Here is a 19,275-nt window from a genome sequence, read left to right on the forward strand (position 1 = left end):
GTTAAAGTCAGCAATTAAAGTTTCAGTATTAGTATTGCCGATTTCGAAGTGCTTGCACCATATTTTTTGCCTTTTCGCCACAAGGCTCTTAAATTTAGCCGTTTGAATACAAACATCACAACTGTTTTCACGCACGCGTCGCTACATTTGCCCACTTTTACTGCCCGTGGCTTAGTTGGCTACTTTTTGGCTAGTTTTTCCAAATTCTCGGCTACTTTTTGTCTGGCAACCCTGATTGGCGTTGCTCAGTATGCGTGGTAGAATATTAACGCGATAGCGTTAAAGAGCTCGTATCGCAGGAATTCCGCCGTCGGCGTCGGCGCCGGCACCGTTGGTTGTGAGCGAAAAATCATCATCTTGTCTGTGACCGAAAAATCGAAAAAGCTGCAAATAAAATAATAAAAATGTTGTGTCCGAGTGAGAATTGAACCCAGGCCGTCTGCGTGGCAAGCAGGCGTTCTACCACACAGCCATGCCTATGCTTGTAGCTGCACTGAAAGTAACTTTGATGCTTCCCAAAACTACGCGTCCTGCATACAGGTGTCATAGTAGGAGATGTAATATCGCAGTAATATTGCGTGGTACAAGCGTACATTGCCATCGGGCGTCACACCACGTCAATATCATAACGACTTGGTTGTTTAAAGACAGCAACCAATTACAAAAGGCACACACATTACTGCGCGTATTCCCTTAGGACCACGTAGTGGGTGCATCGCAGCTTCGAAAAAGGTTCTCGCGCATAATTGCTCCTGGTTTAAAGCATGCTACCCATTACATAAGGCACACACCTTATTGCGCGAATTCTGTTAAACACTGCGTGAGCACTGCTCCTCGGCAAGAGGAAACGCGGTGGGCAGACCAGCTCTTCGGCGCGGGTGTCTGTCAATCAAATTGATTAACGCGCGAACTCGGGCACAAATTCGTTGATTCTGGAACCTCCCCAAGTTCAACTCGTGACTGTTATAGCGCCGGTGTGCCTGTCAAACGTTTCATGCGGTAGACGCTACTCAGCAGCTTCTTTGCATATAAAATAATTTGGTCAGCTTGCACTACTTGTGCAAGTCTGGGGCCATCGGAGGAGCTTGTGATCACCTACCGTCTTCCAGCTTTTTACGTCACTCGTCTACTCAGTATGCTTGTTCTGCTTCCGAGTAACGAACGTGTCAGCTCGGTCTCATTATTGGTGCTATTAATTAGGAGGTCTTAACAAGATATTGCATAGTCCTTTCTCAGTCGGTGTTTTAATTACCACGACATTCATTACCTAGGTTTAATTCGCAAGGTCCTGAATAGCACAGAGGTAATTAGCGTAATACTAATTAACACGACCTCGGTGAGTAAGGTCTTGGTTGTCTTGATTTTAATTACACGTTTGTAATTATCATCGTGTTAAGTAGCATAAATGGTAAATGTTTTAATTACCGCGTCATCAATTACTCAGACTTAATTCGCAAGGTAATGAATAGTACAGAGGTAATTCGCATAATTCTAATGAGCACGATCCTAATTAGGGTCGTGGTAATGAGCATTAATTTATAATGTCTTAATTACCACGACAATAATTACTGAGGTTTAATTCGCAAGGTCCTGAATAGTATAGACGTAATTAGCATAATCATAATTAGCACGATTCTAATTAACGCGATTTCGGTGATTAAGGTCCTGATTATCTTGGTTATAATTACATGCTCCTAATTAGGGTCATGTTAATTAGCATCATGTTAATTACATTGTTCTTAGCTTTACACGACTTCAATAGCAAGGTCTTAGTAAGACGTGGCTTGTTAGCTCGGCCTTAGCATGATTTGGCCTAATCAGCTTCGTCATAGCTCGTTGTGACTTAGCTAGGTATACCGCCCAGCCAATTAGCTAATCAGCCGGGCGCACGTGCTCTGGGAGCGAGCAGACGACGAAGAGAACGACGAGGGCGCGGGCCGGCCGAGCAACGCGCTAGAATGTACTGGCCGACCATGGTGATTATACACGTGGCCTCGGCGATTAGCTCTAGCCGCGATGTTGTAAGGCGCTCGGTCGGAACATATCTCAGAGGCCACGGTGCTGAATATTCTAAAGGATACTAAGTGCAGACGCTTGAAAATGAATGCAAACGGCCCGCGCACGCAAAAATAGAGTTAGTAGAGCTTTCTGCCGCTTTTCTTCCATGGGTGCACTTCTGCACTCAGTGCAACGACAAACAAATGAAAGAAGCGGCCTCTAGTTTGACGACACCACCCAACCTTCTCGACAGCCCTTGACGTGACGCCGCCTTCCATCGTAACCAATGGAACGGAGCGCGCGCTGAGAGATGGATTTCACCTTCTCGCACTGTTAGCTCGCTCGAAAGGGGGTGTCGCCAGAGCTCGGAAAGATCCCGAGTTTCACCAAACTCGGGCCATCTGGCATAGCACCTCTGGAACAAACTGTTCACATATGTGGGGTAATCGGCACTTCTAATAACGGCTTCAATTTTCAACCTGTACTGTGCAACTGTAAAACGCGCTATCTACGGCCTAATTGGAGTAAGTGTCGCGCGTACAAACGCAACTGTCGAGGTGCTTCTCCCTGAACAGCTGTACCGGTGTGGTGGCGCCAGAGCGGGCGCAAGGAGAACTATGCCCCAGGCGCCGTTTCGGCGCTACGCAGCAGGCCGCGCCTGCTTTTTTATGTAGAGGCTGTGGCTTAACCGCTGTTATACACAACCTGCAGTTAGCGGACGTAACCACAATTACCGTAAACCAGACAGAGGCGCTGTCACACGTTTGCAGTATGCGCTGTACTTTGTTTCGGTAACCTCAGCGGAAATCGGTGTCAGTCTTCTAACACTGACCGCTGTTGGCTTCCTAGTCAAGGTATATGCCACTACTAGCCGGAGTAGTTTCTTGCTGGAGGTTGATCGCAGCTGTCTTCTGCTCTCCGCGTCATCGCTACTATGGTTAACTAGCCCCAGTATATTTTTGCTAGGTCGATTACTGTGTGCACATTGGCGTAAATAGATTACCATGTCGGCGAGACCGCGCAGTGGCACGTTCTAGCCGACGGCAGCTGGAAACTGAGCGCAGCGCGGTGCTGTGGAACGAAGTGACCATGAGGACGAGAAGTTCTGGACAATGTCCACCGTGTACGAAGCAGCCCTTCATCAGCGTCGCGTTCCACAACTGTGTCTGCTTGAAGAAATCGACGCAGCGGAAGAGGAGCGAGAAAGCTCCGAAAGAATTTTTCGGCGACTTGCTGAAGTATTTCGCGTTTGTGCCCCTGCGAGCGACGATCGTGGGCATATCCGCGAGGGCAGACGTCGTATTAAACAACAGTGCCCCACCTACCGGATAGTGAATTTAAGGCTCATTTCAGAGTGACGCGCAGCACATTCAGGTACATTCCGAGTGTTTTGAGTGCATGCAGCGCGAAGACGCCGCCATGCGAAGAGCAGTTCGCTTAGACAAGCGCGTCGCTGTTGCTTTGTATTGCCTGGCGTCGTCGGTGGAAGAAAAAACTATCGCGAACGCTTTTGGCCTAGGTTGTTCAACTGTTAACACCATATTGTGCCAGTTTTCCGCCGTCGTAGAGCGCAAGCTGGGACAAAAGTTTGTGAGATTCCCCAAACAATCTGAGTTGGCACAACATCGTCGCCAATATAGGGCCGGGACCGGTTTTCCGCAAGGTGTAGGCGCTCTTGACGGCTGCCACATTGAGGTGTGCCCGCCACACCTCAATGCCTCGGCTTACGTCAACTATAAAGGGTGGTACAGCACCATATTTTTGGCTGTAGCCGACCAGAACTACAAGTTCTTATACACAAACGTTGGGTCGCCTGGCGAGAACCATGACTCTGGCGTATTTGAAACCTTACAGCTTCGAAGCTTGTTGACCAGTCCTCTCTTCAAAGCAGAAAGAAACGTTATGGTAGGAGTCACAGGGAAACCGTTTTTGCTTGCCGATCAAGCATTCCCCCTGCAGACTCACGTAATGAAGCCGTTTCCCAATGCAGGTCCACCAGGCTAGTCTACAGCGGTGTTCAATTATTGCCTATGCAGTGCCTGGCACATTGTTGAGAATGCGTTTGGGGGGTTAAAGGCACGTTTTCGTGTTTTACTAAAAGGACTGAAGTGCGACATCACTAATGTTAACGCTGTCATCCGCACGTGGCGCTGTCATCCGCACGCTGTCATCTGTGAGGAACTTAGCGACTGCTGTGATGCAAGTTGGCTTGACGAGGCACATACGCGAGAGCAGGGGCTTCCTCAGCCGTCATGCTCAAGCAACAGAACGGCGCCTTCGGGTGTTGCTGTTCGCAACGCCCTGGCGGTTACCTTGCATCGAGGTCAAATTTTGATGAAATTCTGCTAACACGCTTTTTATCACTTTTTCGAATGTTTGTGAAGATGCACAGTGCATGATGCCGTGCATTGTAATGTAACTACATTGTAATATTGGATTGAGTGCAGTAGTTGACAAACTTTCATCTCAAAATAAGCGTTCCAAGCGTTGTTTAGTTGATACACCACTGCATTCGTGCAACACCGCTATAACACCGCCTTGTACATGGCTTCACGCTTGATTATGGACGCGTCACCAGCGTGTTTTGATGCGCGTCTATCAAATAGCGTGAAGCCCTGTTCAATGAACGAACGCAGCTGTGTATAAATCTCGTGAAATGCACACGAGATTTTCGCAGCACGCACAAACTTGTACGCGTGTAACGAACACAGTTTTAGCTATAGTGAACTAAAACCAACTTCCTAGTGTCGCAAACGGGAGGGTTCAGGCGTTCCTCTTGGCGAAGAAAAACCCAGGTGGCGCCAGTGCAACTTTTTCTAGTCGCACCGCCCCTTCTGCTGTATGCACTTGTGCGCGTTTCTTGTGTGCATTTCTCCACGTTCCGCGTATTTGTAGCAGTGCCGTGCATTAATAGGAGACGCCCGGCCAGGACCGAGCTGTGTGGACGCGGGAAGACCGGCTCCTGCTTTCAAGAAAGCTTTCGTGTGGAATCCACGGAAATTCTCGCCGAAATTTTAGTCTCATCTTGGGTCTAGGGTTTCATGGAACAAGTGGATATCAACATTGTGCCGGTAGGCGGACAATAAGCAATTTTTGCGACATTATACTCGCACCACGCCGCCGGAGGATTTCAGTCTAACCAAGGATGCGATTGCGGCCGATGCGCCGGCCCGGCGCCAACGTGACTCAACGCACTGCGCGTCTATAGAGCGGCCACTGAGAATAAAATACCATGTAGAGGGAGAGGACAACCGACAACGCGGTGCGCCTTATACGCAGAGTGGCCAACAAAAGACATGGACTCATGGAAGACAACCTCATCAGCTTGATGCATGCGTTCGTCCTTAGTCACTTCACGTATGAGACAGCAATGCACAACTGGCCCAGGAGCACAGTCCGAGAAAGTTATTGCACTCCTCAGGAACGATACAAACAGTGTCCTGGGCATGCCCATACACACCAGCACTGAACGTCTTCTAGAGCTTGGCATTCACAACACTCTCGAAGAAATAGCAGATGCCCAAGAGAGAGCGCATTTAGTGAGGCTATCTACAACAAGGTGGGGGAGGAAGATCCCGCAGGAGCTGGACCAGAACCCAATGGCGATTATACTGAAGTACAATGATATTCCCGAGAAGATCAGGGAAAACATCAGGGTATCTCCTATACCACGAAACCTGCATCCGGAGCACAACATTGGAGGAAGACTAGCGAGAGCCAGGACCATAGTTTGTCATGTCTCAAACCAGCAAAGAAGGGTCGCCTTTGTCGATGCGGCTTCCCACGCTAATCGGAAAGCTTTTGCGGCCGTGGTGATCGATGGGGCTGGCCGAGTCGTCAGCTCACTTACGGTCAGGACGAAGGACCCAATCGTTGCGGAACAAGTTGTGATTGCATTAGCTCTGACGATGGAGGATATCGATCTCATCTACAGTGATTCAGGCGAAGCACTACGGGCTTTCGCAAATGGTACGGTTTCGGGAGAAACGCTACGAATACCACAAGGCAAGGAAATCACGCATCACCTGCTGAGTTGGTTCCCGGCTCACCTTGGTCAAATCAAGGAATCCCCTCCCAATCTCAATGAAGGAGCACACGAGCGGCGTGAAACCTCTCCAACCGCGCCTCCTCGGGCATGCGTCCTAATGGTGAATGGAATAGCTGGGAAATTCCCACAACATATAACGAGCTGACTAAGCATTTTATCTATCCCAGAGGATTTTCCCTCCACCTCACAAAAATCTCGCCAGGCCCCAAGCACTTACATTGACTATTGGAAACCAAGACGTACCCCACCTTGAAAATGTTAAACATTATTTACCCTGAACTATACCCAAGTAATCTCTGCCCATATTATGGGGAAATAGCTACCCTAGACCATATGCTCTGGCAGTGTACCAAATTCGCTCATTTACCTCACATCACCTCTGCCAGATGGGAAGCGACAATCCGCAGCCCGTCCTTGGGAGAACAACTATGGGCTGTCCACCAAGCCCGCGAGGCGGCTGAGGGGCTCGGCCTCTCGGTCCCCAGGTGGGAGCGGCCCGCGACACAGTGATCTGTATTTTGGAGGACCAAATAAAAGTTTATCCAATCCAATCAAATCGAATTAATAGACAGTTTTAGTTGAGCGCCCGCTACATATATGTGTATGCAGCCTGTCATTGACAATGGCTGGCAGGCTGCGTCCGCAGAGCTGCTACGGATACTCAAATAAAACTGTTTGATGCGTTTAACAGAGAACGTGTACGCCGAACGTGTATACGGTGATCGACCACTTAGCCATCGGAGAATAGTATATTACGAGTAGAGGGCCCTAGAACAGTTCTTTGTCTTCGCCCATGCAGGCTTTGTGCCTTTGTCGGTATGCATGTCGGTATGATCGTTGAAAGCTTTACTGCGAATCTCTGCCGGTAGCAGTGTATGAGCCGCACTCTAAGGCAAAAGGGTGTTAAAAGGGTGTGTGGTTCGTCCTTTGGGGGACTAATGGGGCTGCCACAACCATTAATCCCTTTAAGGACTAACGGCACCGGGTCTAACAGTTAGTCCCCACAATAGACTAACATTTAGTCCTCACATTTACACCTTACCGGGCAACTGTTAGTCCCCACAGATCACCTCAATGGACTAACATTTGGTCCTCACATTTACACCTTACCGGGCAACCGTTAGTCCTCGAAGTTGCACATCGCAAGGACCAACGGTCGGTCCACTCAAACGCTCCATTCGGATGAACTTTTTATCCCAGGGATGATTTTCTACAGTTACTCTCCGCAAGACTTAATACTTTTTTCGCGTGTTTCTTTCCGCGGTGACCAACAAATGCCGCGGAAAAGAACACGCAAAAGAATATTTAGTCATGCGTATGTCACTGCTTTCGCATTCAATGCGACAACGAAAGACAAAAGTGAGACAATGAAACGTTTTATTTTTTCTGTACATATGAAGTTTCTGCTTTCTTCCATTGAATTCCCTACAAAATGTCCAATACAGGTTCAGCCGCGTTGTCATATCTCGTACAGTCCTTTCTGTGAAGCTGCTCCAACGGAAGCGATAGATGGCAGGCGTTGTACGCGCCAGGGCACACAGCATTCTGCTCGTTGTGGGCAACGGCTGCATCCTGCAAAGCACAAAAATATTGCAAATATTTAGTCACGTGACAGCGAGGGTGAAGACGCACGAACTGTGCAAATACGTGCAATGTGAACGAAAACACGTCTAAAACATGGCACGCAAATAATTTCACCCCTGCGAAGCACAAAAATATTGCAAATATTCTGCGACACGTCACAGAAGGGATGAAGACGCACGTACATGACAAATATGTGCAAGGTGAAATCAGAATCAGAAATCGTTTTATTTAGTTATCGAATCAATTACAAAATCTGTGTAAACAGAAGCAGGTCCCATAGTCAGAGACTGAATCGGGGCCTCCTACAGTAGTGAATATAGAAACAATTAATTGGTGCAGCAAACAGTGGTGCAGAAAACAGGTAATAAAATACATCGCAGGTAAAAAAGAAAGGAGTTCTACTGAAGAAAATCATTAGCAGAAAGTAGCAACAAAAACTGAAATTAGACAACATCAAAAATAGAGGTAATTCAGCTCTCCTAAACAGTTTTCAGATAATTACCATGGGGAAAAATGTTAAAAAATAAACTACGAAAAAGAAAACTAAACAGAGACATCTGATATCAGCAATGTAGGATGATGATGCGATGCTGCGTTAACATTAGGTTGTGAGAAGGCACGAAAGGGAGCGGGAGTAATAGAAGTGACCAAAACTATCCAGATTATGGAATGGATGAGAGGAATGTTTTCATATCTGTTTTGAATATGCCGATTGATTCCGAGGTTTTTATTCCTGAAGGTATAGTATTACAGAAATAGATTCCAGTGAAGTGGGCTGTTTGTTTGCCATAGTTAGTATTAACTATAGGTAAGATAAAATGTGATTTTGTGCAAACCTTGTCAAGTTTGTATTCTCTAGACTTGATGGTGGGATTATAAACAAAGGAAGCTGATTTATTATTTGCTTGAAAAATAGTGTTCCTAGATTATATTTGAAAGTGTTCTCGATTGTTAGGATGTTGTTGGCATGAAGGAGTGCTTTAGCATCACTGCGATAATGACTGTGGGTAAGTATTCTAATAGAGTGATTTTGCATAATTTGAAGGGAGACGAGATGACTGCTGTAGGTATTGCCCCAAGATGTGATACAGTAATTAATATGAGAATGAATAAAAGCGTAGTACAATGAAAGTAATGTGGGTTTGGAAAATATATCGCGGGATTTAATTAGAACACGTATGCCGTAAGCCATTTTTTTTCGCAGGTATGCAACATACGAATGAAATTTCAAATGACGGTCCAGTTTAATTCCCAAGAAGGTCGCCTCATCGTCTGTTTCAATTGCGAATTGATTTAGAAATATTGGCGGGATATAATTATGTTCACGTTGGTGAGAGTGGAAAACAACGAATTTCGTTTTAGTGGGATTTATTTGTAATTTATTATGGATACACCAAGCAGCCAAGCCTGAAAGGTCATCATTTAGTTTCTGTGTCAGAGATTGGAGGCATTTATCAGTGTTAACAATTGTTGTGTCGTCTGCATACAGTAAGCATTCTGAACTGGTAAGGCAAGATAGCAAATCATTTATGTAAATAATGAAAAGAAGTGGGCCGAGAATAGAACCTTGAGGGGCTCCTATATTTGTTACTTTAAGTATAGATTTATGACCTAACAGACTGACAATTTGGCTTCTATTGAGTAGGTAGTTTTTTATTAATAATAGTGCAGGACCAGTTACGCCTATTGCTTGAAGCTGCATAAAAAGAATGTGGTGTTTGATAGTGTCGAATGCTTAAATAAAAACGCACGTCTAAAATATGGCATGTAAATAATTTCACCGTGATGTCATACGTCATCAAAGACGCATTTCAAGCCACACAGCGCAACAATCACTTCAAGTGCGGCGGCCGCAGCCATCACGCCGAGGCGCCGCCAACCACCGTGCCCCAACGAGACGGCGAGTTTTTTGCGAGCGGCGTCGTACAACTCGAGCAAGCCCGTCAGCCGCAACGCGAAGCCGACGCCACGAAAGGCGCCAGGCTGCTAGCGAGCGAGCGAAGGGGACGCCGATGATAACGGCGTCCAATTTCCACCAAATTCTTCGAGCGCGCACTAGTACAGTGCAGCGAGCGAAAGCGGGGTCGACGCCTCGAACGGCGGCGAACTGCTTACGAGCGATCGTCGAGGAAGCCGAAGGTCACGGCGACCAATTTCCGCAGAGTTCCGAATCGCAGCTAATGTCGGCTAGCTGCCCGCCAACCCATGCCGGTGCATTTCAAGCGCGCGGCATACAATCGAGCTCGTTGCTACCGCACAGCGTTTCGGACGAGTCGCAAAACAGCGGCGAGGCCTCTGCCTAATATTGCTAATATCGCGAGCTTGCAGCTCATCACCACGGTGAATCATCGGTGAGAGAACATCCGGCCAGGCGACGACAACGGCGGCCAATATCCAGGCGGTCACAAAGCACAGGCGAGCTCACGCCCAAGCCGGCCCTCGCGGTACATTTCGTGCGCGCGATATACAACACGATCGAGTCCGTTACCGATAATCGCGATCAGTTTCGCGCACGCGATAGGTACGGCAGAATAAAAAGCGATCACTTACTTGTGAAAGAATCCAGCGCCGATTTGTGCTCCGAGTCAGATTGAAGTCCGATAGGCCTACAGTCTTCTCGGCCGCCATTCCTAGCCGGTGGCGACGCAGTGCCGTGACTGCGCCGGAGATATACAGCGCGGCGTCGCGACGTGTCGAGAGCAGCTCCAGACTTCGTGGGTGTGGCGAAATGCAAAAGCAGCACGACACACTCATCCACGCATACGTCTGTATCATAGGCAGCGAGCCGTAGGTCCTAGATCGGCGAACTTCTAGCGCGACTTAACCGGCAACACGCCAGCTCAAACACAAGATGGAAGACTGACCCGAGCGAGGAGGACGATTAGCTCCCTTGACAACGGTTTGCACACGGAACGTATCCATGCACACGGCCTGCATCTCCCGCGCCGTTCATCCCTTTGCAGACTAACTGAATTGCACACGGCACGCATCCCTCTCCGCTTGCTCCTACGACGGTCTAACCGTTCATCTGCGGGCCTATTGGGCTTAGAGTTTTGCCTTAGAGTTCGTGCAGCACAAGGGCTGGGAATGACGAAAATGCTGGTTCTCATCAAATCATGTCACAAAGAGGCGCACCGCATGTACGACATCGCCTTAGCAGGCGCGGCAAGCAGTCGTTATTCTCGAAGAGACGCTCTTAATACGTTTTAAGACACAGTTCGGAGACCACGAAGTCCGCGTCGTTGGGTGTATGTCGAGGTCCCCCACTTCTCCAGGCAGTGAACTTGCGGAAAGGAACGGCTATTTAAGTCAAGCATATCGGCCTGCTAGCCAGTCTAGTCTATGTCAGAGCACTACAGAGAGAACGAACCTAGGTGTAGTGAGCGCCGTCCAAATGCTGCGATATCATCCGGCTGCCATGAACTAGCTTGTAGACACAGCTTCTTTTTGAGCAATATCAGCTTTTTATGGCTGAATAAGAAGGCAATCGCATGCATCTGCTGTGAAAAACACAATACAATTGTGGGACGTTTCTAAAGTAAAATTCAAGCAGAAAAAGTTTTACGTTTTGATCTACTTATTTATTAGCTCCGCTGCCGAAAGAAAATATGGGCGGCTTGCACTGTGGCGGTGCAAGATTGGACTAACAGCGGAAGGAGTGGCCGACCAAGCTTTTGTCGGCTTCTACAAGGTCGGCTCAGTCGTTGCGAGGTTGTGCTAGGCATTGCAAGGCTTTGGTATGTGGAGGGTAGAGCTATATTGCTCGGCGAATTGTCCTGGCAGCTTGAAGTGGGCGATTAGTTAGTATGCTATTAATTCGCATGGTCTGAATTAGTAATGCCCTAATTACTATTTAATTAATCGGCGATATTTCATTCCGCAACGTAATTGATTACCAATGTCATAGCAATTTATTTAGCAAAGCCCTAATTAGATATTTCTTATTTACCTACACCCTTATGGGAAGCTCTTACTGAGAATTGTCGTAATTAGCACGACCTTAATTAGCAAGGTCTTCATTACCATGGTATTACTTGAAATATCATTCATTGGCAAGTTCCTAACGATTAATCTTAATTAGCAAGGTGTTGAGAAGATTACGTATAGGACGAAGAAAGCGCACGCTGGCCGAGCAAAGCGCGAAAAGGTAAAGGGCGATCACGGTGAGAGCTTTTTGTTCAATCTGCATGGGCTAACTTGGAGCATAAACAGCTCCACTGGTAAAATTGCCGCAGTGAATTCCCTTTGTTGGTTGCATTAGGTTGAAGAACTTTTGCTTTTCAGAAGTGTAATCTGCGGGAACAATCTGATTTATTGTAATCACACGCACCCAATGAAGAGGGGGGGGGGGAGGGGCGCTCCTCTGGCCACGACACCACAGTGCTCGGGGCCGAAAGCCCTGTGGGCGAGTCCGCGCCACCGCTGCTGCCAATCCGGCGACGACAAACCGCCTTCGCCGGCAGCATCTATCCCTAGTAACATATAACTCGGCGGCGGCTGCGCCAATGAGGCGCGGTCCTCGCGCGCCCAAGTTGAGCTTGTGTTCCCTGTTAAATGCGTGCGGTACACTAACGATGCTCCTGGGCAGATTGTTTAATATGTTTATCATTAGGACTGCACCGTATGTGCACATTCATAGGCGGCCGCGCTCACGTTTTCACACCATAGCTCTCAAAAACAGCCGATTGTTGTGGCATAGTTCTCCAACGCCATTGCCGCCGCCGCCCCCGGTGTCTGTCGAAACTATCGTGTACGGTGTAAAAAAAAACCTCAGAGCTGAACGGGAATGGCACCCACCCACTCTGTGTGACGGTCTAGCAATCTATCATCGAAAAAAAGGTGCTTGAGTCATCGTGACAATAAGACCCCTTACTGGCGTCATGTCGGGCGAAGAATCTCGCTAGCAGATGTGATATCGCATGGCAGAAGTGTTGACTCACACGAGGCGTCATACCATTGGAATTTCGTCAAGCCGGATTAAAGCTCCCCACCCATTACAAAGGGGTTAGTAACGAATGTGCATTTTGAGTCACAGCATAAGCAAAGTATGCAGCTATGCAGGCCACGCAGAAGTATACAACGCTGCTTTATGAAACAATGCATTACGTTGTAGTGTACCCTTCCCAACTTCAAAAACTGGTGACAGGTTAAAGTGAGGAAGATTCTTGCGCAATTGAACCACTACGTATGGACAGCTTTCTGTACGTTCGCTCTATTGTGAACGCAAAACCCGTACGGGTTTCGAAACGTCGTAATAAATAGTTTTTTTTTTTCTATTTTGCTCCTGATCTTGGCTGGGGCTCAGTTTTCCTACATTTTTTCTTATTAATTCGCTATATGAAATCCTATGAGGGCGTTTATCCTTTACTACTGAGCCTATTTATTTACGTTGCTCTACCTTTACCGATGTTGGTAGAGTCGCCCAAACCTTTAACTAGCGTGCGGGAGCGGCAATTTTTTTCTTTCTGTTTTCGCCTTACGACTGAATTAAAATCTAAAAAGGGCGACGGCAAGTGCATGACCACAAAACACATGCCCACAAAACAATTTGTCCAACTTCGTTCCACCATATGGTGCTGACGCACAGAAAATTCGCCGCTACCCACGCTAGAGATTCGAGCAGTTTTACATACACGTTCCCATAGTCGGATAGAACTTAAGAAGTACGGAGAGCTGATGGCCAGATGACAGAAGCGCGGCAGCCGATCGCCTCCATGACTGAAGAAAACGTCCCGCTCATGCACTCGACAATGATCTCCGAAGGCGGTGTCACCGGCAGTCCGGTTTCTGACGTCAGTCTGGAGTGCACGCCCGTTGGTGAAGGCATCGTGCGCGTCTGCCTGCGAGGAGGAGATGCCATGGACATCTAAAGTTGTATACGAATAGACATAAAATTGAATTCTTTCGCTGTTATAAAATACTGCAATTCCATTCAGAGGTGTGTTTGAAGCAGCGTCACTTTCGTTGAACGGCGTAAAATGTATACTGTATTTTCTTTCAGGAACGTTGGAAAAAGTAAAGTGCAAATTTCTTTAGAAGGGATAAATATACATTATTTGGTAAATTATATCGTCACTGAAGTAACACAAGGAGGCACCATCCGCACCTTTGGACAAGCAAATTACACGGTGTTTTCCGAGATATATCCAGTTACTGTTAAACAAGGCGACCATTTCTCTATAGGCGTTCAGAACCACACTGGCATTTCTAATTTAAGGGTAAGTTTGAAGTTAACAAAAATGAAGCAAGTGGCACTGTAAGAATATCGTCGTTGCGATGATATGACCGCAATTTCGAAAGCTAAACTCAGAAAAATGCATTACTTTTCATTTATTTAGGAGAGTGAAGAGGTGTGATGAGTATTGCACTGTGACTTGGACTCTAACTGTTGGACTTAATGTGCATGTTTCTTTATATCGGTGAGACGTCGAAGCCAAAAGCACATTAAGTACGTCAGAGCAAAAAAAAGAAGAGCACACAAAGAAAATGCTGTGGACGGGCAAGGCGGGGAAGAAATAGGAAGAAGATTGGCTGCTTTTTGGAACGTCGAAGGAAAGACTTGTGAACGATTTTATCAAAGTAAATATAGAAGAACTTGCGAATGTCAATCGCCTTCTCTCTAATTCAGCTCCAGGCCCAGATGGAATTACGCCAGAAGTTTAAAGATATTATTAGATATTTCTTAACGTCGTCAATCACTCCCTTAGAAATGGCTGGATTCCTCCTGACTGGAGACTTGCAAAATTGTTCCCCTTCATAAAAAACAGGGAGCACGAATGCAAATAGACAACATTATAGACAACAAATAGACAACAATAGAAAAAATTCTATACATAAGAATTATGAAGTTTATCACAGATATTGCAATACTGAGCGCGTGCCAGATTGGATTTCGAAGCGGTTGCTCGATATGGTGTGCGCATGTCGATTTAGAGGCTCGTATAAAGCTTGCCCGGCACAGACGACAGTTATCGGCTTTAGTAACCCTAGATTTCCCCAAGGCATATGATACCGTTGAACATATCATCCTCCTCAATGCCCTAAACAAATTAAATTTTCCGCAATAAATTACAAATTGGCTGTGGGAATTTTTAAAATATGGAACATTTTATTGCTCGCAACGAGGCGTTTTTACGTCTAAGTATAGTCAAAGGAGAGGTGTTTCCCAGGGCTCTGTTCTTTCCCCTGTTTTATTAAATATGTTAAGTTTGATTCCACTGTGTGATAAGGTACAAGTGTATGTATACGCATATGACATTGCGTTTTCCGCGTCTGATTATGACATACATTTACTCCATTCAACGTTACAATCATATTTAGCAACATTAGACTTCTGGTTTCAAGATACAGTCGAGTCCACTTATAACAATATTGAGGTGCCATGAAAATATCATTGTTATAACCGATTATTGTTATAAGCGGGTTATGCCGAAAATAACAAAGAAAACGTGACAAACAAGAGCATTTATTGAGGGGAATATGATAAACAAGAGCACTTAATGAAGGGGAAGCTGCTTACAATTTTCACATTTTAGCAGGTAGAAAACCGTAAGCAGTCAGCTTCGACTGCTTACTGGCCATCTTATGGACATCTTTTTGCAAAGCGTCCAACTGCTGCGCGTGGCCGAGCGGAAGGTTTTTTAGCAAACACAAAATCGCGCAGGGAGTCGATCATTTGCAACGTCCGCGCGTGCTGGGACAGGAGGATCCAGGCGACAGTGACCACAGAACAGGAACAGTGACAACAGGCAAGGAAAACGACGCTGGTAAGCACCAGACTCGGAACACGTGCAAATGGCGGAGCTGGAGACGTGGCCAAATTAGCGAAGAATAGGGGAGGTCGGCACAGTGCACACAGCGCTGGTGCTGCGGCGGCTTAGGCACCCCGGTGCTTTTTCTACAGGCGGCGCACCCTCAGAATGGACTGCCCCACTTCCCGTAGACGTGCCCACCCGGTCCTCCTCCCCCTCTTCCGCATCGCCGCGGCAGGTGAAAGCAGCGGTGGCATGCGAGCCTCTTCGGCGTGCACTCGCCGCGTGCGAGGCCAAGTGCGCTATCGCCTGGCTGCCGCGCGTATGCTCTCATGCCCGTTTGCGTAATATGCGGGGTTGGGGTGGCATTGTCGCAGCGCTCTTGCATTTTTGTTTCGTTCAGGGTTGGTTCCAGTGCCCACATTTAATCGTTATAACCGATATTGCATCATGAAAGCATTGTTATAAATGGTTTATTTTGCCATAGAATACAATGTAAAGCTGACGGTGCCGTGGCTGTCCATTGTTATATCCGATATATTGTTAAAACCGGTATTGTTATAAATGGACTCGACTGTATTCGAATGAAACTAAACGTTAGCAAAAGTGCCATAATTGTTTTTCCTTTAACTATGCCTGTTAATATTTCTCTTCACTAACGACAAGAAAGAATTCCCCAAGTGGACTGTATTAAATATCTGGGAGTAATATATGATGAAAAACTGAGCTGGCGTAGTCACATTGAACATGTTAAAGCTAAGGCTACACGCGCTGTTGGAATGATAACTAAACTTGGTCGGCTCCGTTCAGGGCTACGCAGATACACTCTGATCATGATTTACCATATATACGTTCGCCCGCTTCTTGAATTTGGCTTCGTGCTGTTTTCTGGTGGGCCAGCATACAAGATTAATCCTTTGGTTCTTTTAGAGCGCGAAGCTCTTCGGAGTTGTCTTGGTGTTCTTAAATTTACAGCTAAAAGCGTGTTGTATCAAGAAGCTCGGGTACCCACTCTTTCTTGCAGATTCCGTAATTTGAGTGTTGAAACATATTTAAAATTATATGAGTCTACTCCATGACGGTTTCAATTCGTATTTTTTGCTGAATCAAGTGCTTTTTTTAATGAGCACTGGTCCCGTCTCCACAAACCTCAGATTTCGTTTGTTCAAACATTATTGGAACCCCTTAATGTTAATATATCCGAAGTCATTCCATTAGATAAATCTATATCCACTGTAAAAATGGAATTCGAGGACATATTCCCAGCAAATGCCAAGCACTTGCCCCCTTAGCATTCAATTGGCGTATTGGAAGATCACCTCTTACAATTAGGAATTAATAATGTAATTGCAACAGATGCATCCATGAATGATAAGAGAGCAGGGGTGGGTATCTTCTCCCAATCATTATCCTGGTCATATTCTTTACGCCTTCCAGATGTTATTCCTATATTTGAAGCGGAGTTACCGGCAGTTATTCTGGCCCTTCAAAAATTTCCAGCAAATCATTCGACAGCTGTTATAGTGACCGATTCATTATCTGTGTGTTCATCCCTCACTTCAACCTCGGAGTCAGTTATTCTAAACACATTCAGATCATTAATCCCCATAAATATTCGCCTAGTGAGGTTGATATGGGTTCCAGGTCATCGTGCAATATTTGTAAACAAGATGGCGTTCTCACTCGCGAGAGTATCCCTTGAAGGCCTAGTTTTGTCTGTTATGCCTCTTACAGCTTATGTCACAGCGGCGAGGTTCAGAAAATTTTCACTTTTGGGAGATTCAGAAAAGATTAAAATACCGAATTCAGAATATTCGCACTTGCATTTTGCATCGGATAATAAATGGTGTCCCACGTGTAAGTTGGAAGTATCCATCACTAAATTAGGATTTCGTATTCCACCGCTTAATTTCTGCTCAAACAGGTCTGGTCTGGTCCCATCCCCTTTGTGTCCCAACTGTAAGGAACCCGAAAACATTGGCCATTATCAACTAAGATGCTACCGTTTTAAAAATCAAAGGAAAAGTTTTTTTGAAATTTGATTTAAAAAATTAGGAATACCACGAAGTACTCTAATATCCTGTCCTTTGAGGCTGCTTCATTGAAATTCAGTAAAAGGAACGTCTGCGGGGCCCTCTGCGAATTCCTGATTGACACGATGAGATTACCTTGTTAATCCATTGTTTATGAATTTATTGTTTTTCATCCCCCTCCCCCCCAAAAAATCTTATTTATTTCCTTATACCCATTTCTCCTATCACGAGAATCGCCTTATTCTACTTGAAAAAAGCCACTTCTCCCTTTCCCTCATTTTTTTTTTGACCCAATGTTCCAATTGACTGTAACCACCGGCCTCTTGGCCAATCCCTCGTCGTTGGTGTGAGCCAAATGCAAGAAACAAGCAAGCAAGCAAGCAAGACGTGCATTGCTTTCGGTTCGAGGTGGTTTCAAGGCAGTTGGGTTCCGGACCTGAGCCAGGAGATTCGATGGCAACCTCTTCGACCGGCAAGGACGACGCCTGCTCTACCACATGGCTGTGGTAATGGTTCCCAGGGTGCACTTTGCAAGCTTTCCATTGACCCGTTGACCGAGTCTCCATGAAGCACCTGCCCTCTTCTTTACTGCCCTACCAACGCCTACATCACCGACGTCTCGCAAGAGAATCACCACAGCACCCCGACGTCTACGTCTACCAGAACTGTGAGAGGAGCTTTGCTAGATTGCAGAACATTACCTTTTGTAGTTAAATTTGGACTCTTAGATATTCTTTCTGTATACACACCATTTTTTTTTCTTTTCTTCACTGTACTTTCTTTCTTTAATTTACCTTTAGAAATAATGAATGAATATTTTTCCATCACACGGTTTCGTTGGCTATGCCACTGAAACAATTACGTCAGTTACAGTATTTAACGTTCGAACCTAACACCTGACAAGGGTAGCGGGTCAACACTTTCGTGAACACGGAAAAATCGGTTTTGTGGTATTTCAGAAAAAATTTCTTTCCTGCCACAGAAATTAATTGTTGCTAAAATGTAGGGTGTGAAATTATAGAACAAGTTGATCTTCGCAGCAGTAATAACTTCAAACCAGTAGGTTTATTGCGAATATTATCAAAAATTATGAAAACAAGAAATGGTAACAAGAAGCAAAATTGATAACATCATTGCTACTGTGCACAGTTTAAACATTCAAAGAATAAAAATATATGTTTTGAACACACAGCTCTCGTTGAACAATACTGCAAATAAACGGGCCGTAAGTGCCAGTTATTTACGTTCAAAAAAAATAAAAGCACTGCTTCCTATTATGCCGCCGGCGGAGCAGTTTCTCGACGCAGTGAAGCACAGGTTGGCAGCACTTGTTTCCCAGAAAACATTTTTCTTCTCTTCAGCTTTCCTTTCTTCTTAGCCTAGTTTGCAGTTCTGGCATTTTTCTTTACGTTTTGTTGCTGGTGCAGGGCACCCTGAGGTGTCTTCCCGTGTATACGTTGAAATTGAACATTTAACCCCGTTTCGGATTCTGCCAAAACCTAAATTTATATCCTCATTTGACCACTCTCTCCCTCGTGTACTGCTAAAGACAAGACGGGCCAATAGATTTCACCATTTTCTCATCCATGGAAAGGTTCCGACGTGGTTGAAAAAATAGCATGGGTTTACCGTTCATGTATTGCAGTACAGAAGAGACGCGGTGAAATTCTGAGTGAAATGCGACGCTAGTCTTTTCCGGATCACAGACACTCAAGAAGGCAAGCAACGCCTTGAACCTTTTCCATGGCGCCACTGACAGTGAAAGGTGGCCTTGAAGTACGTGTCGTGGACTACAATAGCAATGCAGGCGCAGGAAATGGAGGATTGTCGTGCACACCTGAATTCCGATGAACATGCAATC

This window comes from Rhipicephalus sanguineus, chromosome 5 (genome assembly GCF_013339695.2).
Source record: "Rhipicephalus sanguineus isolate Rsan-2018 chromosome 5, BIME_Rsan_1.4, whole genome shotgun sequence".
NCBI lineage: Eukaryota > Metazoa > Arthropoda > Arachnida > Ixodida > Ixodidae > Rhipicephalus > Rhipicephalus sanguineus.